The 20,937-nt window shown below is 41.0% G+C and overlaps 1 protein-coding gene across 1 annotated transcript in view; it reads left to right on the forward strand.

Moving 5' to 3' along the window:
* The window catches only part of FRS2 (fibroblast growth factor receptor substrate 2), a 131,112-nt gene that overhangs the window by 84,579 nt on the left and 25,596 nt on the right, over window positions 1-20,937 (forward strand). The window contains exon 4 of the mRNA XM_090273597.1: window positions 9,964-10,065. The gene's annotated coding sequence lies outside the window, so the exon portion shown is untranslated. The remainder of the gene's footprint in view (window positions 1-9,963; window positions 10,066-20,937) is intronic.

Below are 20,937 nucleotides of genomic sequence, written 5' to 3' on the forward strand. Positions count from 1 at the left end.
TGATTAGAGTTTGGTTGGTACCAAAAGTCACAGCAGATTATTGCATTACTTGCCAAATAAACACCATCATCACTGGGGAGTAAAATTTTGGATGATGTGTGATGCAGTCTCAAAGTACTGTCTTGTATTCTATGCTTACCTCAGAGCAAAAAGTAATACAGACAAAGGTGATGTGAAAAAAAATGGTTTGGCCTATACTGTAGTAATTAAATTGCTTGCCATAGGAAATTATACGAATAAAGGTCACCACATCTCTTGTGACAGTTTTTTTAGTTTGATTCCTCCAGCTAGGTACCTCCCCTCAGTAGGGACATACATTACAGGAACACTTTGTAGGAATCGAAAATTTCTCCCTCACCAGATTCTACAAAAGTTCAATGTGGGAGAGGTAAGATTTTTTAGAAATGCCTTCCTGTTACTGTGTGGGTTTAGGAATAAGAAATCTCAAAGAAAGCAGGTATTGCTCCTTAGCTCTTATTCATGTCCAACAGTGTCAAAAATAGCATCAAAAAGAAATATGATACCAATTTCCAAGCCAGATATCATATTGGAATACAACCAATACATGGGAGGCATAGACACATCTGATATGATGCCTTACGCATTAAAGAAGAACACTAAAGTGTTGGAAGAAGGTTGTTCAAGAATGCTGCTGAATGAGTACATTCTTTATAAGGAAAAATTTTTTAGGTGGGAACAAACCAATGTCTCAATTGAACTTCAACACCTCCATAATAGAAGAGCTTGCCAGAGAATGGCATGAGGTTAGAGACACTGTTAACAAATCCAGCAATGAAGAAAAGCCACCAGGTCCTTCTCACATATGTGGCACAAAGATGCTTCCAGAAAGAAAGCTAAGATTGTGTAAGGAATGGTCAACACCAGAAAGAAAAATCAGGTCGAGAACAGTAGGTATGATGTGATGAAGGGCTACACCCAAGATGTGTCAATAGCCACAAATGTTAATATATAAACATTTTACTATTATTGTATTGTTTTTGCATTTCATTTTTGTTTATAAACTCTTTTTCACTGTTGACATCTATTGATATATGTCTCTAGTGTGAATGCCATTTGTGTTCATTTTTTTGTACGTTATGAAGTTTTTTTTCCCCCAAAACTTATGCAATATTTGGCATACTTCTTGCTTGTTATCCATGTTGCTATGTGTTTTTTCAAATTATAATCATAGGTTTTATATTATGCCATATACTTCAAAAGCAATATTGAAGGGAAAAATTTATTTTTTCTAAAATAATTGTTATAATAAAATAATTTTAATGCAATAAAATTTTTCTAAATTGCCTTAAAGAACACTGCTTACAAAAGAAGAGTGTTTTTACTATATGTCATGAAATTTTCAGCTAATTATTATGAATAATAATGTTTTTATAGACATTTTTCATAAACTTTGCATTTCTCAGCAAAATGGCCTGGCATTTCTCCACAAATTTTAGCAGTTATGCATAGCACTCAAAGGGTTAAAAACTCTATATCACCATTACTTTCTATTTCCAAGTACTTTTTAAGTATATTTTATTGATTATGCTATTACAGTTGTCCCAATTTTTTTCCCCTTTGCCCCCCTCTTCCCAGTACCTCCCTTCCTTCCAGCAATCTCCCCCCTCCCTTAGTTCATGTCTATGGCTCATGCATATAAGTTCTTTGGCTTCTCCATTTCCTATAGTATTCTTAACATCCCCGTTTATTTTTTACCTACCAGTTATGCTTCTTGACCCATGCACCTTTTCCCCCATTCTCTCTCTTCCCTCTCCCCACTGATAACCCTCCATATGATCCCCATACCTATGTTTCTGTTCCTGTTCTAGTTGTTTGCTTAGTTTGTTTTTGTTTTTCCTACATTCAGTTGTTGATAGTTAGTTTGTTGTCATTTTACTGTTCATAGTTTTGATCTTCTTTTTCTTAAATGTATCTCTTTAACGTTTCATATAAGGGCTTGGTGATGGTGAACTCCTTTATCTTTACCTTGCCTGGGAAGCACTTTATCTGACCTTCCATGCTAAATGATAGCTTTGCTGGATAGAGTAATCTTGATTGTAGGCTGTTGCTTTTCATCACTTTGAGTACTCTTGCCAGTCCCTTCTTGTCTGTGAAGTTTCTTTTGAAAAATCAGCTGTATTATGGGAACTCCTTTGTAGGCGACTCTCTGCTTTTCTCTTGCTGCTTTTGAGATTCCCTCTTTATCTTTAATTTTTGGCATTTTAATTATGATGTGTCTTGGTGTGGGCCTCTTTGGGTTTAGCTTGTTTGGGACTGTCTGGGCTTCCTGGACTTGTATGTCTTATTTCCTTCACGAAGTTAGAGAAGTTTTCTTTCATTATTTTTTCAGCTAAGTTTTCAATTCTTGCTCTTCCTCTTCTCCTTCTGGCATCCCTATGATTTGGATGTTAGTACATTTGGGGATGTCCCAGAGGGTTCTTATACTATTCTTGTTTTTTGAATTCTTTTTTCTTCTTGCTGTTTTGGTTGAATGCTTATTTCTTCTTTATGTTCCAAATCATTGATTTGAATCCTGGCTTCCTTCCCTCTACTGATAGTTCCCTGTAAATTTTTCTTTATTTCACTTAGTGTAACCTTCATTTCTTCCTTTATGTTGTTGCCATATTTGATCATTTCTCTGAGTATCCTGTGTATAGATAGAGCTGCTTTGACTACCTGTCTTATTAGCATGGCTTATTGTGGAAAAGGCACCTGTAAATTGTGTGGGGAGGAGCCTTATGTAATTGGCAAGGTAGGGCAGCCCGCTTCACAGTTCTATGGCTCTGTGTGGGGGGAAGGGCTCAGGGAGGGGACAGTGATGCTGCCTGGCTTCTGGAGGTTTGCCTGGCACTTGCCCTGTTTCCAGTCACTTCAGCCACTTCCCATTTGTGATTCGCACCCTTCCAGCTGTTGCCCTGGTGGTGAATCCCAGAATGGGTAGGTTTGTGTCCGTTCTATGTTTGTGTAGGCCCTTTAAGCCAACCAACTTTCCAGAAAATTCACCAGTGTCTTCACTGCCCCAACCACCACTGGTTTTTACAGCCAGAAGTTATGGGGATTTATCTTCATGGTGTTGGAACCCTGGGCTGTGCAGTCTGCCTGGGGCTGGGATCCCTTGCTTCCAAGGTATCCCTCCCAATTTTTATCCGTGGTACATGAATGTGGGATTACCCATTCTGCTGCTGCCACTGCCTCTCCACCCAATTTCACTACTCTGTCCCTCCTACCCAACTGGATGACTATGACTTCTTTAAAATCCTTGGTTGTCAGTCTTTGATACAGCTTGATTTTCTGTCAGTTCTGGGTATTACTTGTTTTTTAGATCTGGTTTTAATGGGTGTGCGAAGAAGTGAAGCATGTTTACCTATACCTCCTTCTTGACCAGAAGTCTTGCAACTAGTTTTAATAGGCTTGGGTATCTGATTACAGAGTCCATAAGGGGTCAAAAGAGTAAAATAAAAATAAAAACAAGCAACAAAATACACACATGAATGTTTATTAAGTGACAATTCTGGTACCTACTATATTATAAGCTGAGAATGAAGGTGATCAACAAAGTAAGAATTAAAAACTATTAAAAAAAAAAAAACAAAAAACGTAAAACCCAGAACTGGCCACATAACTCTGTTTCACTAGGGGCAAACAGCCTGAAGACACACATAAATCACCCTGATTACAGTTTGGAAAAGATTCTTTATCAAAATGCAAACTGATTCCATTGGCACATTTTTTTAAAGTATATTTTATTGATTATGTTGTTACAGTAGTTCCAGTTTTTTCCCCTTTGCTCCCGTCTGCCCAATACTCCCCTTCCCTCCAGCAACCCCCCCCCCCTTAGTTCATGTCCATGGGTCCTGCATATAAGTTCTTTGGCTTCATACTTTCCTATATTATTCTTAACAACCTCCTGTCTATTTTGTACCAACCGATTATGCTTCCTAATCCCTGCACCATTTCCCCATTTCTCTCCCTACCCCCTCCCAGCTAATAACCCTCCAAATGATTCCCATACCTATGATTCTGTTCCTATTCTGGTTTGCTTAGTTGGATTTTTTTTTTTATTTTATTTTAGATTCAGTTGTTGATAGTCGTGAGTTTGTTGTCATTTTAGTGTTCATAGTTTTGATCTTCTTTTTCTTAAGTCCCTTTGACATTTCATATAATAATGGCTTGGTGATGATGAACTCCTTTAGCTTCACCTTGTCTGGGAAACAACTCATCTACCCTTCCATTCCAAATGATAGTGTTGCTGGATAGAGTCGTCCTGGTTGCAGGTTGCCTTTCATCACATTGAACACTGCTTGCCAGTCTCTTTCTGCCTGCACAATGTCCTCTGAGAAATCAGCTGATAGTCCTACAGGCAACCCCTTGTAGGCAACTCTCTGCCTCTCTTTTGCTGCCCCCAGGACTTTGTCTTTATCTTTCACCTTTGCCCTCTCAATCATGATGCATCCTGGTGTGGTCCCCTCTGGGTCCAGCTCGCTTCCCAGACCTGTATGTCCATCTCCTTCACAAAATTTGGGAAGTTTTCCTCATTTTTTTTTATTCTTGCTTCCTCATTCTGCACTGGTTGACTGTTTTTTACTTCCTTATGTTCCAAATAATTGATTTGAACCCCGGATTCCTCCCTTCACCATTGGTTTTGTGTGGATTTTCCTTCGTTTCACTTAGCATAGCCTTCACTTCTTCTCTTATGCGTTTGCCGTACTGAAGCATATCTGTCAAGGCTGTGAGCATCTTTATCACCAGTGTTTTGAATTCTGCATCTGTTAGGTTGTTATCTCCTCATCTGTTAAGTATGCTATTTCCATGTCACTTAGTTCTCCCGCTGGAACCTTGATTCTTTTCACCTTTTGGGCCATACTTCTGTGTCTCCTCATTCTGACAGGCTCCTGTGTTTTTTTGCCTCTGCATCCCAGGTAGAGCTGTCGCTCCTATTACATTGTAAGGGGTGGAGCCTTAGGGATTTGTCAGTACAGGGCAACCTGTTTTAACAGGTTGTGGCGCTCTATGTGGGGGAGAGGTGCGAGAGGGAACAATCCCTCCTGCCCAGCACTCGCCCCCTTTCCAGACACCTCTCCCACTTCCGCACCAGACTGGCACCCCTCTAGCTGCTGCCCTTGCCGTCGTTCCCAGAGTGGGTGGGTCTGCGGACGTTCTAGCACCATGGGGGCCCTTTAAACAAGTGGACTCTGCTGAGAGACCGGCAGGATCTACCTCCACCTCAGCCCCCACTGTCTGCACAGTCAGAAGTAATGAGGCTTGATTTTCCCCGGTGCTGGGACCATGAGCTGCAAGGTCCAGTGAGGAGCTGGGAACACTCCCCAGGTGTCCTTCCTGACTTTAAAACATGTGACTGTGCTTTCTGCCAGCCTGCCCGCCACCGCTGCTGCTGCCATTACACTGTGTCCTCTCCTCCCCTCCTACCTGTCTGGATGGGTATTTCTTCTTTATATCTTTGTTTGCTGGACTTCCATGCAGGTTGATTTTTCTGGAATTTGTGGTTGTTTCTAGTTTTGAGGTAGTTGTATTCCTTCTTACTTGTGGAGGGAGACACAGCGTCTCTGTCTATGCCTCCATCTTGGCCGGAAGTCTCCATTAGCACGTTTTTTTAGGACAAAATATATTTTATTTTCTCATTTTGATTGGGGAGCATTTATTGTTGATTAATTTTCCTCTCTTCTTAATGGAGGTTCCTAGAACATACTTTGTTCTGAAAATATTAGAGAAGAAAAATAACAAAGAAAAACTTTCTTGATACCTATCGAACATCTGAAAAAGGATTTTAGTGTGTAATCCCAGTGATGTCTAGATCCTGATCTTTCTACTCATGTTGCTCAATGGCACCGGAGTGCCATTTTTAGACCTGAGGGTTAAGGAGTTCTGTATAGGTTATTAGGAAGGTGTTAGGAAAGAAGACATAGTAGAGGAGAAAAACTTAAAGAACAGACTCTGGTACTGAGGAGTGTTTCTAGAAGCTCTCAGCAGGCAGTTGTACACTGGATGACCAATTGCATTATTTTTGTTTGGAATAAACCCGGACTATGTATATTCATAAATTCTTAGTATTAGGGGGCCTTTTGGGACATTCCCCCAATACATGTGAATTCTGAGAATAACTTTGCTGACTGCAAGCACCTTGAGCCTAAGAGTGGAGGTTAAGTTCTGTGCATTGACAGATCTCCAGCATTTACTAATTAGGTTTTGCCTGCTTGCATTCTGCTGGCAGTATCCCTTGGCCACACTCTGCCCTAACCTGTTTTGTATGCAGTCTGCCTTGGGGCTCTGCTTACACATTTATAGCATTTCTTTCTAAAGAAGCCTTTCATAAAATATTGATTTGTATATATTCTTTAGCTAATTATTTGTTGATTATAAAAGCAATTCACACTCAGTAGAATATATAGATAGAAAAATGCCTGTCATGTTATCACCAAGTGAATCAATGTTAACATTTTAGTGTGTTTTAGTCTAGTTTTTTCCCCCTGAGGTTATGTATTTCATGTAGGGGTAGAAGAGAGGCAGATAAGTGTGAAGGCTTTTTTTCCTTTTTCTTTTCTTTCTTTTCTTTTTCTTTTTTTTTTTAAATGAGAATCCTCTCAAATTTGGTACTGGTCACTAATAGTAATTTTTAAAATAAAAAATTTTCAGAACAATTTTAGAATCACAGAAAAATTAGAAAACTAGTACCAGAGATTTTCATATACCTAATGTTAATCAAAACTAAGAAATTAACTCTGATATGATATTATTAACTAAACTATAGGCTTTATTTGGATTTTGCCAGTTTTTCCACCAATGTTCTTTTTCTGTTCCAGGATCCAGTTCAGAATACCATATTGCATTTTAAATGTACAGTTTTGGTCTTTTTTTTCTGTTTAACTTTATACCATGAACATTTTTTGGTCATTAAGTATTTTATAGACAAATCTTATTAATGGCCCCATAAAAGTACATCAAATGGATAGATGTACTCTGATGTAAATATTTCTGGTTAATTCTTTGGGGGGCATTTTGTGAGGGTAGAAAGTGTTAGAAAACCCATGCATACACTGAACATTTTTATTAGTATTGTATTTGAATCAGGTGAGTTTTCTAGATTGTAACAATTTTTAATGCGTTGCTCTAAAAGTAGAAAATAAATCATCAGTTTATTTTTTTTGAGAATATGTTTAAGAGAATTTTAGATTGAGTTAAATGTAGAAACTGATGAGCTATTCATGAATTTGATTTGAGGGTTAGAGTGCTTGGCATTTGGCTTAACTTATTTTGTGCAGATTGTGTGTATTAACACATAGTTAATATTTAGGCTTTTAATATGAGTCTGGAAACGAGCATGATAACCACTGAGTTTGGAAATATAGGGTTATGGTATATTCTACTTATACACTTGTATATTCGGTTTTGAAAATTACCCTTTTTTACTTTTGTTATGTTTAATTGTTTATTTAGTTCTAGATTAAGCATATTATATAAAAAGTAAAGTTGCCTGGAGATTTTCTTGCATGTCTTATATTGTTTTTTGATTGTTGTTAAATAAATACTTATTTAACATGAAGTGTAAAGTCAGAGTGACTTGCATTTGCGTTTTGTTGTTTTAAAGAAGAAAGCCATGAAGCCAACTGTTTTCTAAGAACTATTGTGTACCATACTAAGGAAAATACTGTAAAATTCATTCTTGGGGTCTACTGTGCTTAATTTAGTAAAATCTCATAAGTTAAATATTATGCTAGAGTTCAGTACTTCCTATTGAACTGGTGTCTGTAACAGTACATTTATAAACTGGAGATTTATTATGAGGGTTAAGCAGTCATTTGTTAATTTGACACAGTTATATGGATTAATATACAGAAATAATATCTGAGTTGAAGAGTACAAACATGGCATTCTGATACACAATACTTACAGAATATTGAATGCACTGTCTTTGTAAGATCAAAATATCCATTGCAGTTTTCAGAATTAATTATAAATGCTTTCTGGAGAGTGCTTGTACTTTCTTCTGCTATCTTAAACAATCACTTGTCTTTTTATGGTGTAGTCTGTGAATTTTTAGTGGTGAGAGCTTCATGGTCTGTCATACAGAATGTTTATCACTTTGATGTTGGCTAGAGGACATTATTTTATTTCCTTGTACATATTCTTATATTGCAACATAAGGCACTAAACTAAGAGTTTCTTTGAGAGTTCTCAAGGCTGATGATATTTTTTTTCTGTGATTGAAGGTGCTGGGAGTTTTGCCATTGGCAGTGATTACATTATTGAATTAGCTAAGGCGGAGTGACTCATCTGCTGGTTTGCACATCTGTAGGTGTATTTTTTTATATCTTGGGGCAGAGATTATAGGTACTCTGACTTAATTGTGTAAATTTTATCACCAGGGTTTCTGTGTATAAGTATGTTTCAAGGTCATAGATGACTCTAAGATTGAATTAAGGCAGATGTGTTTTATATCATTTTCCATTTTAGCTTTCTTTTATTTTAGCAAGCCATTTTAGTACCATTTTATCAGTGTTTGATAAGTACACATAGTTGTAAATTAATAGATTGATAGATGGTAGATAAAGATGTAGATACAGCCCTGGAAGTGTGGCTCAGCTGTTGGAGTGTTGTCCCATACACCAAAAAATATGGTTGCGTGTTCAGTTCCTGGTCAGGGCATGTATGGGAGGCAACTGATCAGTCATTCTCTCTCTCTCTCTTCCTCCCTCTCCCTCTCTTTACTCCTCTCCCCCACTCCCTCTTTCCCTCCCCCGTCACTCCCTCTCTCTTCCCTTCTCCCTCTTCTTCTTTCTTTCCCTCTCTCCTCCCTCCCTCTCCCTTCCTCTCTCTAAAATCAATGAGCATATCCTGCAGTGAGGATTTTTTTTAAGCTGAAAAAAAAAGATATAGTTACAGATACAGATTCTTTTATTTCTGTTTCTAAAAGTCAATATGCATAATTGAAAGTGACTGTCAAATTCACTGTAAAGCATGAGACTAAAGTGGGTGGCTTTTTCTAGGTCTGAAAGGGGTATCTGCGGTTTATGTCATCATTCTGCAATGATACTCATTGCAGGTATAGATGCTATTGGGAGAATGTTTATAGATGGTTGCTGTTACTTTTACGTCAGACTTTGGGCATCATAGATAATAAAACACCATTAATTTTATTCTTAGGAATTGGACGTTCTTGTATGGGCTGTAGATTTTCTGCCTCTATGAGAAAGTATTTGGTAGGACATTAGTGGTGTCTTTAAGATTATAAAGGAAAATGTGAACTGCCCGCAGCTGTGCAATCTGGCTCTTCATGAAATCCTATGAACCTACCTTTCTGCCTATCTCCTACTGTTTTCCCATGCATTACCTACATTTAAGTTATAAAGAACTACTTGCTGCTTCTGGAACAGGCCATGTTCTTTCACAGTTTTGTGTTTTTGCATGCAGCCTTCTTGATCTCAATTGCCCTTGACCTGGCAAACTCCAGTCTGTCTTTCAGGACTTAACCTTTCCCAGGAAGCCTCCCTTGTCACTTCTCTCTTTTCTTCTGCTCACAGTTAAATGTTGTTATGGCACTGGCTCAGGGGTCATCAACTCTACCATGTATTATTTTCTTGTCTGCCTCCTTCACTAAAGAGTAAGCTCCTTGGGATCAGGGAATGTGTATCTTTATTTCTAGCATTTAATTCAGTGTCTGGTAAAAAGAGTTAGTGCTCAGAAAATACTTGTTCAGTGTGCTTCAATGTGTAGATGAAGAAATGAATGAACTCATTTTTATTCTATCCTTAATATTCATAGCTTCTACAAATCATTTTATCTACTAAATGACCTTTTTGTTATTTCTAACAACTATGAAATAAAAAAATGTTACTTTATTAATATTTTAGATTTATCCATAGGGAAATGAATTGATGGCAGTTTAAATACATGTATGCTTATCCTTAATCTCTCTTGATCATCCTGGTTTTAACTTGTCTCTTACAGAGAAAACAGACATGAGAGGAATCTCGTTTAAGTTACAGTACAAGGAATTTAGAGTAGACAAAGAGTTTCCAGAAAATAAAGTACCAGATATTGAAGTGATTTGTAAGTAATATAATTTATTTCTTTTTTTGAGAGTTAAACATGTTGGGTGTGGATGGAGGTTCATGAATTGCAAACTGGTTCACAAACTTTGCCCTTAGTAGAATAAAAAACCTAAAGCAAGAAAAATCTTTTTAGTAGTATACAGATACAACCATATTCATAGACAGATGCTTAAAAATAGTTGGATAATTTTTGGTTTTGTGTGTATATTTGTACTTTAAGTTTTCAGCTAACAAGGAAACTGTTGCAGGTGTCCTTACCTTTCTCAGAATGGCTTTGGTTTAGGTGAATACCAAAATGTACTGAGAAATCTCCCTCATTCATTACCTTTTAAAAAAAATTCCTTTTTCTTAGAATAATATAAATGTAATGAAAAATTCTTAGCAATGTTAAGAATAAGTCAAAAACTAATGTGTATCAGTAAAACAAACAAAAAGAACTACCCAGTAGTTTAAGAACAATGCAGCAAGATCATTGACACAAAGAACAGATTTTTGAATGCCATTCTCTTGATTTAATGTAATTAAATATGGCAGTTAGCTGTGCCCAAAATTTAGAGTTATATTACTAAGCTTCTAACTATAGATATTCTGTCCTGGCTAAATTTGAACAGAACTTCTGTAGTATAGGCCAAATTCACCCTCGGTGCTAGTGAACTGAAAGAGTAAATATACCTTCCTGAGCACCAAATTTATAATCACACTTATGAATAGAGGTCAGTGTTCTCTTTGCTTGTCAGTCTGCAAGAATCATATTGGAATAATTTAGGATAGTTTTACTAAACTTATTAATGTAACTCTTGTTATGAGGATGGTGCTTAGTTTTAGGAATCTGTGCTTACAGTGCAAAAGGCTTCTTTGTGATGGAAGAAACAGGTCTTATTGGTAGTGATGCTATAATAATGCCTTGTCTTTTTAAACACTATATATTTTTCTAAATGTCTTCATAGCCCGAATTTATTTTATTTTCACAATATCTCTGTGAAATAGTTGCCCTAATCTTATAAATGAGGAAACTGAGGGACAGAAGGTTGACCAGCTGCCAAAGGCATACAACATTGCTTTAAGATAAATCATCATTATTAGTTCAATAGCTAACATTTACTAAGTGCTTACTATATGCTAGGCACTATTTTAAGCTACTTACATGTATTAATTATTAAGAGTCAGATCCGGATTTAATTCTGGCTCTTCATCTTATCAACTATTGACCTTGGGAAAGCTACCTAACCTCTTCAAGGTTTGGTTTCCTTATTTGGAACACAGAAATAATGATAGTGCCTACCTTGTAGGGTGATTGTATGGATTGACATAATCCAGATAAATCTGTGTCTGGCATACAGTTAGGGCTTTAAAATCAGCTTACTGTTGAAAAATAAGGTGCTAGTAGATAGTATTTAGTGTAATTTTTAGCTTCTTGATGATTATTCTGTTAAAATCATTGTAGTCTTCTTGAGTATAGAATCATAGTAAATGCTGCTATATATACCTATTTTATAGAAAAAAGTTCATGTTACAAGATCATAGCTCTGTATAGTGACTATCGCTACCTCTTCACTTTCACTATTTCCCAATCACCTTTTGGTTCTAAGCCTTCTACTAGTGCAAAGAAACCAAAGGGAGTTAAGTAGTCATGGAGAGTATCTAACGTATCTGTGTTCTAGAATCAGTGGCAGGACACCTGCAGTCCATTGGATTATGTTCATTCTAGAAGTACTATGGTATATCTGTTATTTGGAACTCAAACGTGTTTTCTTGTAGAAAGTATCCTTTTAAAAAAATAAGGCACATAAATTCTTGTAATCCCTGTTAACAGCTAACATGCTGGATATTTGCACACAAAAACAAAAACGCCACAGTATTTTGCCAATGCCAATAATCAAAGTATTTAAAACAATAAAACTGAATATATATTGGTCCTCACAAAGAGGTCTGGAGGAGTCTGGGAAGATGCAGTAGGAAGCATCAAGAATATGTCTCCCCACCTAGATAACAATTGCACTGCCAGAATCTGATGTAATTATTCTAAAACTCTGTAGTTATTGAACATTTACAGCTTCCAGGAGAAAAGGCTTAGATGTAAAATTGTACCTAATTTTGGTCAATTTCAGCATTTAACACAGTAGCAGCTACCCATCATCACTACTCATAGCCCTGTACAGCTTACACCCAGCTTGTAGGAACCAGGATATGACAAACGGACCCTCTTCTCCAAATATCAGGGATCTGCTTGAATCAGTGATTGCTGCTTTTGCTAACAGAAGTATAGACTAAGAGGTGGGCAACCATTGTTGTTGCACCTCCCCATTTTTGCAAGCCTTTTCTCCCGTGGCCCCCCCCCCGCCCCCCAGCTGAAGTGACTTCTAGGATATTTAAAGGGCTACCACCCTCTTGCCTCATTTATTTTTCTCCTTTTTCCATTTTTGGGAGCCAGAAATTAAAGACTAGGACATTCAAAAACAATTGCATAAACAGGAAAATTTAGAAAGTGCAACCAGAGAAAGACTCTGGGAACACCTTAGGTTTATATACCTCAGACTGACGGTTGGTACAGAGACAGCCTACAACAATAAAAAAAATAAAACAAAATACAGCAAACATTGGGGGAGGGGGAGACTCTGAGTTCAAGAGTTAAACCATTTTTAGATTCAAGTATAGTTTTCAACAACAACAACAAAAAAAATCACAAAGTATGCAAAGAAAAAAGAAGCTATGGTCCATTTGAAGAGGGAAAAAATTAATAGAAACTGATCCTGAAAAAGACTTTATGGCAGGTATATTACACAAAGACTTTAAAACAACTTTTGAAGATGCTCAGAGAACTAAAGGAAGATGTGGAAAATGTCAAGAAAATGATGTATGAATAAAGGAAATAATCAATGAAGAGAGAGAAAACATAAAAAGGAACCAACTAGAAATTGTGGATCTGAAAAGTACAATAACTAAAATGAAAAAAAATCAGTAGAAGTATTCAAAGTCTGATAATGTAAGCAGGTAGACCAAAGAATCAATGAAGTTGAAGATATGACAATGGAAATTATCAAGTCTGAGGAACAGCAAGGAGAACAGATTGAAGAAAAATGAACAGAGACTAAAGGATATGTGGGATACTTTCAAGTGGACTAGCATACATACTGTGGGAGTTCTAGAAGGGGAAGAGAGAGGAAGGGGCAGAAAGAGTATTTGATGAAACACATGAATATAAACATCCAAGGAACTCATTGCACTTCAGGTAAGATTAACCCAAAGAGACACATCAAGACACATTATAATCCAACTCCCAAAAGCCAAAGACAGGAATCTTGAAAGCAACAAGAGAAAAGCAAATTATTGTTGTTGTATGTACACTGTATGTACAAGGGATCCTCAATAAGATTATTAGCAAATTGCTCGACAGAAACTTTGGAGGCTAGATGGCAGTGGACATATAGATTGAAAGTGCTAAAAGACAAAAACAACAAAACAATAAAAATAAAACACCTGTCACCCAGACAATCCTATATTTGAAAAACCGTCCTTCAAAAATGAGGGAGAAATGAAGACATTCCCAGATAAACAAAAGCCAAGGGAATTTTTTGCCAGTATATCTGCCCTGCAAGAAATGCACTCCCTCAGAAAGTGACGCCTGCGAGGTGAAACAAAAGGACACTAGACAGTAACTTGAAGCCATATGGAGAAATAAAGATCTTATTAAAGATAAATACAAAGGAATTCTAAAAGCTAGTACTATTAAAACAGATTTGTAATGGCACTTTTTGTTTTCTGAGTTAGTATTTAAGAGATTAGTACATTTGAAGAAAAATAACATCTAAAAGCTAGTATTTAAACTTTGGTATTTCACTGTTTTCTATATAATTTAAGAGACAAATATATTTTTTAAAACAACGTTTTTTAAATTTAAGAATTTGTTTTTATTTTTAGAGGAGAATGGAGAGAGAAAGAAAGAGAGAAACTTCGAAGTGTGGTTGCCTCTTGTGCGCCCCCAACTGGGGACCTGGCCTGCAACCCAGGCATGTGCCCTGACTGGGAATCAAACCAGCAACTGTTTGGTTCGCAGGCTGGTGCTCAATCCACTGAACCACACCAGCCAGGGCAAGAGACAAATATTTTAAAAGAATTCTTTGTGTATGTTTTGGGGAACAGTGTGTATAAAGGTGTAGTTTTGTGACATCAGTAACTGAAAGGAGTGAGGACAGCTATAAAGAAGCAGAGTTTTTGTGTATTAATGATGTTAAGCTGATATAAATTCAAATAGAACTGTTAAAATTTTAGGATGTGCAATGTAATCCCCATGGTAACCACAAAGAAAATTGCTACAGAATACACACAAGAGGAAATGAGAAAGGAATTTAAACACCTTACTACAAAAAGTTAAACACAAAAGAAGATAGGAATGGAGAAAATGGGGGACAAAAAAGCTGAAGACATATAGAAGACAAATAGCAAAATGACAGAACTGCTTCCTTATCAGTAATTACTTGAAATGTAAATAGATAAAACTCTCCAGAAGACAAATTGGCAGAATATATAAAATCATGATCCATCTATATGCTGTCTATAAGAGATTCACTTGAGAATTAAAGACGCAAGTAGATTGAAAGTAAAAATCCAGACTTCTGGCCAAGATGGAGGCAAGTAATAAGGAATAAAACTACCTCAAAACTAGAAACAACCAGAAGTTCCAGAAAACCAAACTGCATGGAAGTCCAGTAAACAAAGATATAAAGAAGACATATTCATTCAGACAGGTAGGAGGGGCGGAGCCAGGGCAGAGAGGATGCGGTGTACAGGTGGCAGTAGCGGCAGCAGTGACAGGCCAGCAGAAAGTGCAGTCACACATTTTAAAAAGTCAGAAGGGACACCTGGGGAGTGTTCCAAGCTCCTCACCAAATTGTGCAGCTCCCGGTCCCAGCACCGAGGAAAATCAAGCTTCATTGCTTCTGACTGTGCAAACCAATGGGGGTTGGGGTGACGGCAGAAAGTGCTGGTCTCTCAGCAGGGTCCGCTTATTTAAAGGGCTCCCATGGTCCTAGAATGTTTGCAGACCTACCCACTCTGGAAATGACAGCCAGGGCAACAGCCAGAGAGGCACCAGTCCCATACGGAAGTGGGAGAAGTGCCTGGAGAAGGGGTGAGTGCTGGGCAAGCGGCATTGTTCCTTCTCAGACGCCTCCCCCACATATAGTGCCACAGCATGGTGAAATAGGTCGCCCTGTACCAACGAGTCCCTAAGGCTCTGCCCCTTAAAATGTAATAGGAGCGACAGCTCTACCTGAACCACAGAGGCAAACACACACAGGAGACTTCTGGCCAAGATGGACACCTAGACTGACACTCTCTGTCTTCCTCCACACCTAAGAAGGAATACAATTACCGCAAAACCAGAAATAACCAGAAGTTTCAGAAAATAAATAGAAGTCCAATGTATGAAGTTATAAAGAAGTGGTTCGCGTCTGGATGGGTAGGAGGGGCGAAGCCAGGGTGGAGTGGTCAAGCTGTGCTGGCCGCGGGATGGTGGTAAGCACAGACACTTGTATTTAAGGGGATGTGAGAACCACCTGGGGAGCACCCCGGGCTGCAGACCAGATCCATCACCTTGTGATTCCAATGCCGGGGAAGGCAGACCCCCATTGACTTAAACTGTGAGGCCCAGATGGGGTGGGGATGGAGGAGGAGGCTCCCGGTCTCTCAGCAGAAAGTGAATGGCAGGAATCCATCTTGGATCCCCACCCCCGCAGAAAACGCCACAGCATGGTGAGAAGGGTCACCCAGTTGTCACGAGTGCATGGGGCTCTGCCTCCTATATAGTGTAGGAGATGTGACAGCCCTGCCCAAGGAAGCAAAGGTAAACACAGAAGTGTCAGGATGGCACAGATCATGATAGAGATTCCGGTGACGCAGCTGACCAGACAGCAAATATCTAATCTAACAAAGCAGCAGATAGGAAATCTTTCTGAGGCTCAGTTCAGAGCTTTGGTTATAAAAATGCTTGCAGACGTAACAGCACATCTTAAACAAGATGGGGAAGAAATGAAGGCTAGTCCTGCTGAAATGAACAAAAACAGGTACGAAACTAGTGGTGAGGGAGAGAAAACCAGGGATCAAATCAACAAATCAGAACATAGGGAAGGAACAAACAGTCAAGCAGTGCAGAAAGAGGAAACAAAAAGTGAGGAAAATGAGGAGAGGTTCAGAAACTTATCAGACAGCTATAAGCGGGCCAACATCCGAATCACAGGGTTGTCAAAAGGTGAGGAGGAAGAACTAGACATTGAAAAATTATGTGAAAAAATAATGAAGCAGAACTTCCCTAACTTGGGGAAGGAAATAAACTTACAGGTCCAGGAAGCACAGAGAGTTCCAAAAAACTGGATCCAGGGAGAACCACACCAAGACACATTATAATCAAAATGTCAAAAATTAAGGATAAAGAGAGATGTTAAAAGCAGCAAGAGAGAGAAGAGAATTATGTACAAAGGGGTCTCAATAAGACTCTCAGCTGATTTCTCAAAAGAAATTCTGCAGGCAAGAAGGGACTGGCAAGAAATATTCAAAGGAATGAAAAGCAAAAATCTACAACCACGATTACTCTATCCAGTGAAGCTGTCATTCAGAATAGAAGGGCAGAAAATGTGCTTCCAGGACAAAGTAAAACTGAAGGAGTTCATCAGATCCAAACCACTGTTATATGAAATGTTAAAGGGACTTGTTTAGGAGAAAGAGGATCAAAACTATGAACATTAAAATGAAAACTGTATCACACCAACCAACAACAGAAGCTTGGGAATCTAAACAAGGCAAACTAAGTAGGCAACTAGAGTGTGAAAAGAATTATAGGTATGGGGAACATTATGGGGGGAGGTCATTGGGGAGGGGGAAGGGGGTAAAGGTAGGGAGATGGTACAGGAATTAAGCATAGTAGGAGGGAGTGGAGTAGATAGGAAGTTGAGAAGAACTATATGCACAACCAATGGGCATGGACTAAGGGAGAGGACAACTGGAGGGAGGGGTCACTGGGTCGAGGGGAACAAAGTAAAAAGAAATTGGGACAACTGTAAGCGTAATTAATGAAGCATATTAAAATAAATAAAAAGAAAGTAAAAATACAGAAAAATATTATGTGCAAGAGAGGAGAGGGGTGACTATACTAATATCAGACATGAAAGACTAAAAAAGTTACAAGAGATAATGTACATTATACAATATATTAGTAAAATATTTGGTAGAGCAAGAAAGTGGAACAATTATAAACATTTATGTGCCTAATGATAGATCATCAAAATATATAAACCAAAAAATGATAGAATTAAAGGGAGAAATATTTCTACAATAATAGTTGGAGACTTTAATACCCCACTCACAATAATGGATAGACTAACCAGACAGAACACTCGTCGTCGTCATCGTCGTCGTCGTCGTCGTCGTCGTCGTCGTCGGCAGCCGTCCGTCTCGAGAGACGATGGCGTAGCTTCTTGAGAGTCTATCTGCACCGCCGAGAATGGCTGTGCAGTCCGATTCGGGAGTGACAATCCCTGCCGCACTTGGTACAGGTGAAGGCAGATGGCTGTTGTTGCTGCTGCTGACGCTGCTTCCGCCTCGATCTTTTCTGGACCGCCTCCTCGTTGCGCGCAGCCTCCGTGCGTGACGTACCTTGCCTGACCGCGAGCTTCCAGGCTAGGCGGTCGTCTGCTTGAACTTCCCATGTGTTGAGATTGATGGAGCATTGTGTCATGTCCTTTTTGCAGATGTCTTTGAACCGCAGTTTTGGGCGCCCTGTCATCCTCTTGCCTTCTGCTAGCTCGCCGTACAGGAGGTCTTTGGGGATACGGCCTGCATCCATTCTTTTGACATGGCCGAGCCACCTGAGGCGTCTCTCGCTAAGAATTGCATGCAAACTGCTCATATTGGCTCGCTTCAGCACCTCGGTGTTGGGGACCTTATCCTGCCAGGCGACATGCAGGACGCGTCGCAGGCACCTCATGTGGAAGCTGTTGAGTTTCCTTTCGTGCCTTGCGTAGGTGGTCCACGTCTCGCTGCCATAGAGGAGAGTGCTGAGTACGCAGGTTTGGTAGATGCGCAGTCTGGTTTTCTCAGTGAGGCTGGAATTGTTCCACGCTCGCCGGTTCAGTCTGGCCATAACTGTGGCTGCCCTGGCGATTCTCCGGTTGACCTCCAAGTCGACTGACAGAGAGCTCGAGATGGTGGACCCGAGGTAAGTGAAGTCGTTGACAACCTCCAGGGTGTATCCGTCGATGGTGATGCATGGGGGAGTCCCCGTGCCTTGAGCCATAACATTCGTCTTCGTCAGGCTGATGGCTAGTCCGAACTCCTTGCATGCGTGGGAAAGGCAAGTGACTAGCTGCTGGAGTCCCTCTTCGGAGTGTGATGTCAAAGCTGCGTCGTCGGCGAAGAGCATCTCACGGATGAGCACCTCTTTGACTTTGGTCTTGGCTCGTAGACGGGCCAGGTTGTAGAGCTTGCCATCGGATCTGGTGTGAATGAAGACACCCTCGCTGCAGTCCTTAAAGGCGTATTGGAGGAGCATGGAGAAGAAGATTCCGAACAGCGTAGGCGCGAGCACGCAGCCCTGCTTTACTCCGCTGCTGACTGGGAAGGCCTCAGAGGTCGCGCCGTTGTAGGACACCGTGCTGTGCATGTTGTTGTGAAAGGACATGACCACAGCAAGCAGATGTGGTGGACAGCCAATCTTCCGTAGCAAGCTGAAGAGTCCGCTTCGACTGACCAGATCAAACGCCTTCGTGAGGTCAATAAAGGCGAGGTAGAGTGGTTTATGCTGCTCGTGACACTTCTCCTGCAGCTGGCGTAGGGAGAAGATCATGTCCACTGTTGATCGGCCAGCTCTGAAGCCACACTGGGACTCTGGGTATACGCGGGAAGCAAGGGTCTGCAGGCGGGCAAGAGCGACCCGGGCGAATACTTTGCCGACGACGCTGAGGAGAGAGATGCCCCGGTAGTTGTTGCAGTCGCTGCGGTCTCCTTTGTTCTTGTACATGGTGATAATGTTGGTGTCTCTCATATCCTGGGGGATGTAACCCTCCTTCCAGCAGAGACAGAGTAGATGGTGGAGCGGCTGTAGCAGGACTGGTTTCCCGCTCTTTAGGATTTCTGGAGGGATTCCGTCGCTTCCTGGTGCTTTCCCGCAAGCAAGGCGGTCGATGGCTTTGCCGAGCTCTGCCGCAGTAGGTGGGGTGTCTAGCTCCTCCATGACTGGTAGGTCTGGGATGGCTTTAAGGGCAGTGTCTGTTACGGTGTTCTTCGTTGCATACAGCTCGAGGTAGTGCTCGGTCCACCGCCGCATTTGCTGTTCCTGGTCAGTGATGACCTCACCTGTCTTGGACTTAAGGGGGGCGATCTTGGAGGGGATTGGGCCTGTTGCCTTCTTGATACCCTCATACATCCCTCGTGCGTTGCCTATATCGGCGGCTTCCTGAATGCTTCTGCACAGGTTTAGCCAATAGGTGTTGGCACAGTGGCGGGCGGTCTTCTGGACTTTGTTCCTGGCAGCCCGTAGAGCTTGAAGTGTACTGGGAGTGGGCGTGACCTTGTAAGCCAGTAGGGCCTTCCTCTTAGCCTCGATCACGGGTTCCATTTCTTCCCAGTGAGCCTCGTACCAGTCAGCGTTCTTCCGCTCTTTCTTCCCGTAAGCAATAATGGCGGAGTTGTATATGGCGTCGCGGAGACGTGGCCAATTGGATTCGATAATGTCATCTGCCGCCACTCCCTCGCCGAGTGCATCTTCCATCTTGTTGATGAATTGCTGGGTCTTAACTGGGTTGCTGGCACAACTGGTGTTGATGCGTGGGCGACCCTTCATCTTGGAGTGGTGCAACCTCTTCGGCATTATGCGCACCTTGCTTACCACGAGGGCATGGTCCGTGTCGCAGTCTGCACTGTGGTAGCTGCGGGTGAGGAGTGTGCTGCCAATATCCGTTCTTCTGGTGATGACGAGGTCAAGCTGGTGCCAATGACGGGAGCGGGGGTGGCGGGGGTGGCTCCATGACACCTGGTGGATCTCTTTGCACTTGAAGAATGTGTTTGTCACGCACAGGCCGTGGTGACACAAAAGCTCAAGCAGTTGCTGACCATTCTCATTGATCTTTCCTCTCCCAAAGTTTCCAAGGCAGGTGGGCCAGGCCATGTGGTCGGCTCCTACTCTTGCGTTGAAGTCTCCAAGGAGATAGAGAGCGTTACTTCTGGGAATCTTGGATAACGCTTCGTCCAGTGCATGGTAGAACTGTTCTTTCTCTTCGGTGGTGGCGCAGAGGGTTGGGGCATACGCGCTAAGAATGCTGACTGGGCCGAAAGTTGTTGACAATCGGAGGGTAAGTAATCTCTCTGTGCCTCCTGTGGGTGGCTCTATGGAGTTAACAAGCGTGTTCTTCACAGCGAACCCAACACCGTGCTGTCTTGGTTGGTCCGGAGACTTCCCTTGCCAGTAGAAGGTGTAGTTGGTTTCTCTGATAGTTCCGTTGTCGGCCAACCGGGTCTCCTGTAGAGCCGCAATGTCGATGTTTAGTCGTGCCAGTTCCCTATCGATGACAGCGGTTTTCCTGGCACCCTTGATCCACGGAAGGTCTGCAGTAAGTCCGGGGCACATGGTCCTGATGTTCCAGCTAGCGAGGCGAAGAGCCGGAGGCTTCTTTCTTGTTGTTTGCTTGGAATTAACTGGTGCGGGTGTTTTGTGGCCCACTTTTCGAGAGGCGCCTCTCTGATCCCCACGCACCCAGTGGGGCAGGCGAGCCATGGCGAGACGGTAGCTGTCCAGTGAGGCGCGATGACCTCTCCCACCGTCAGAGGAGACCCCTGGCGCTCGTTTCCTTCGCCAATCGGATGAGCTTATAACCGGTATCTG

This window comes from Furipterus horrens, unplaced genomic scaffold (genome assembly GCF_987537825.1).
Source record: "Furipterus horrens unplaced genomic scaffold, mFurHor1.1.pri manual_scaffold_4, whole genome shotgun sequence".
Taxonomy (NCBI): Eukaryota; Metazoa; Chordata; class Mammalia; order Chiroptera; family Furipteridae; genus Furipterus; species Furipterus horrens.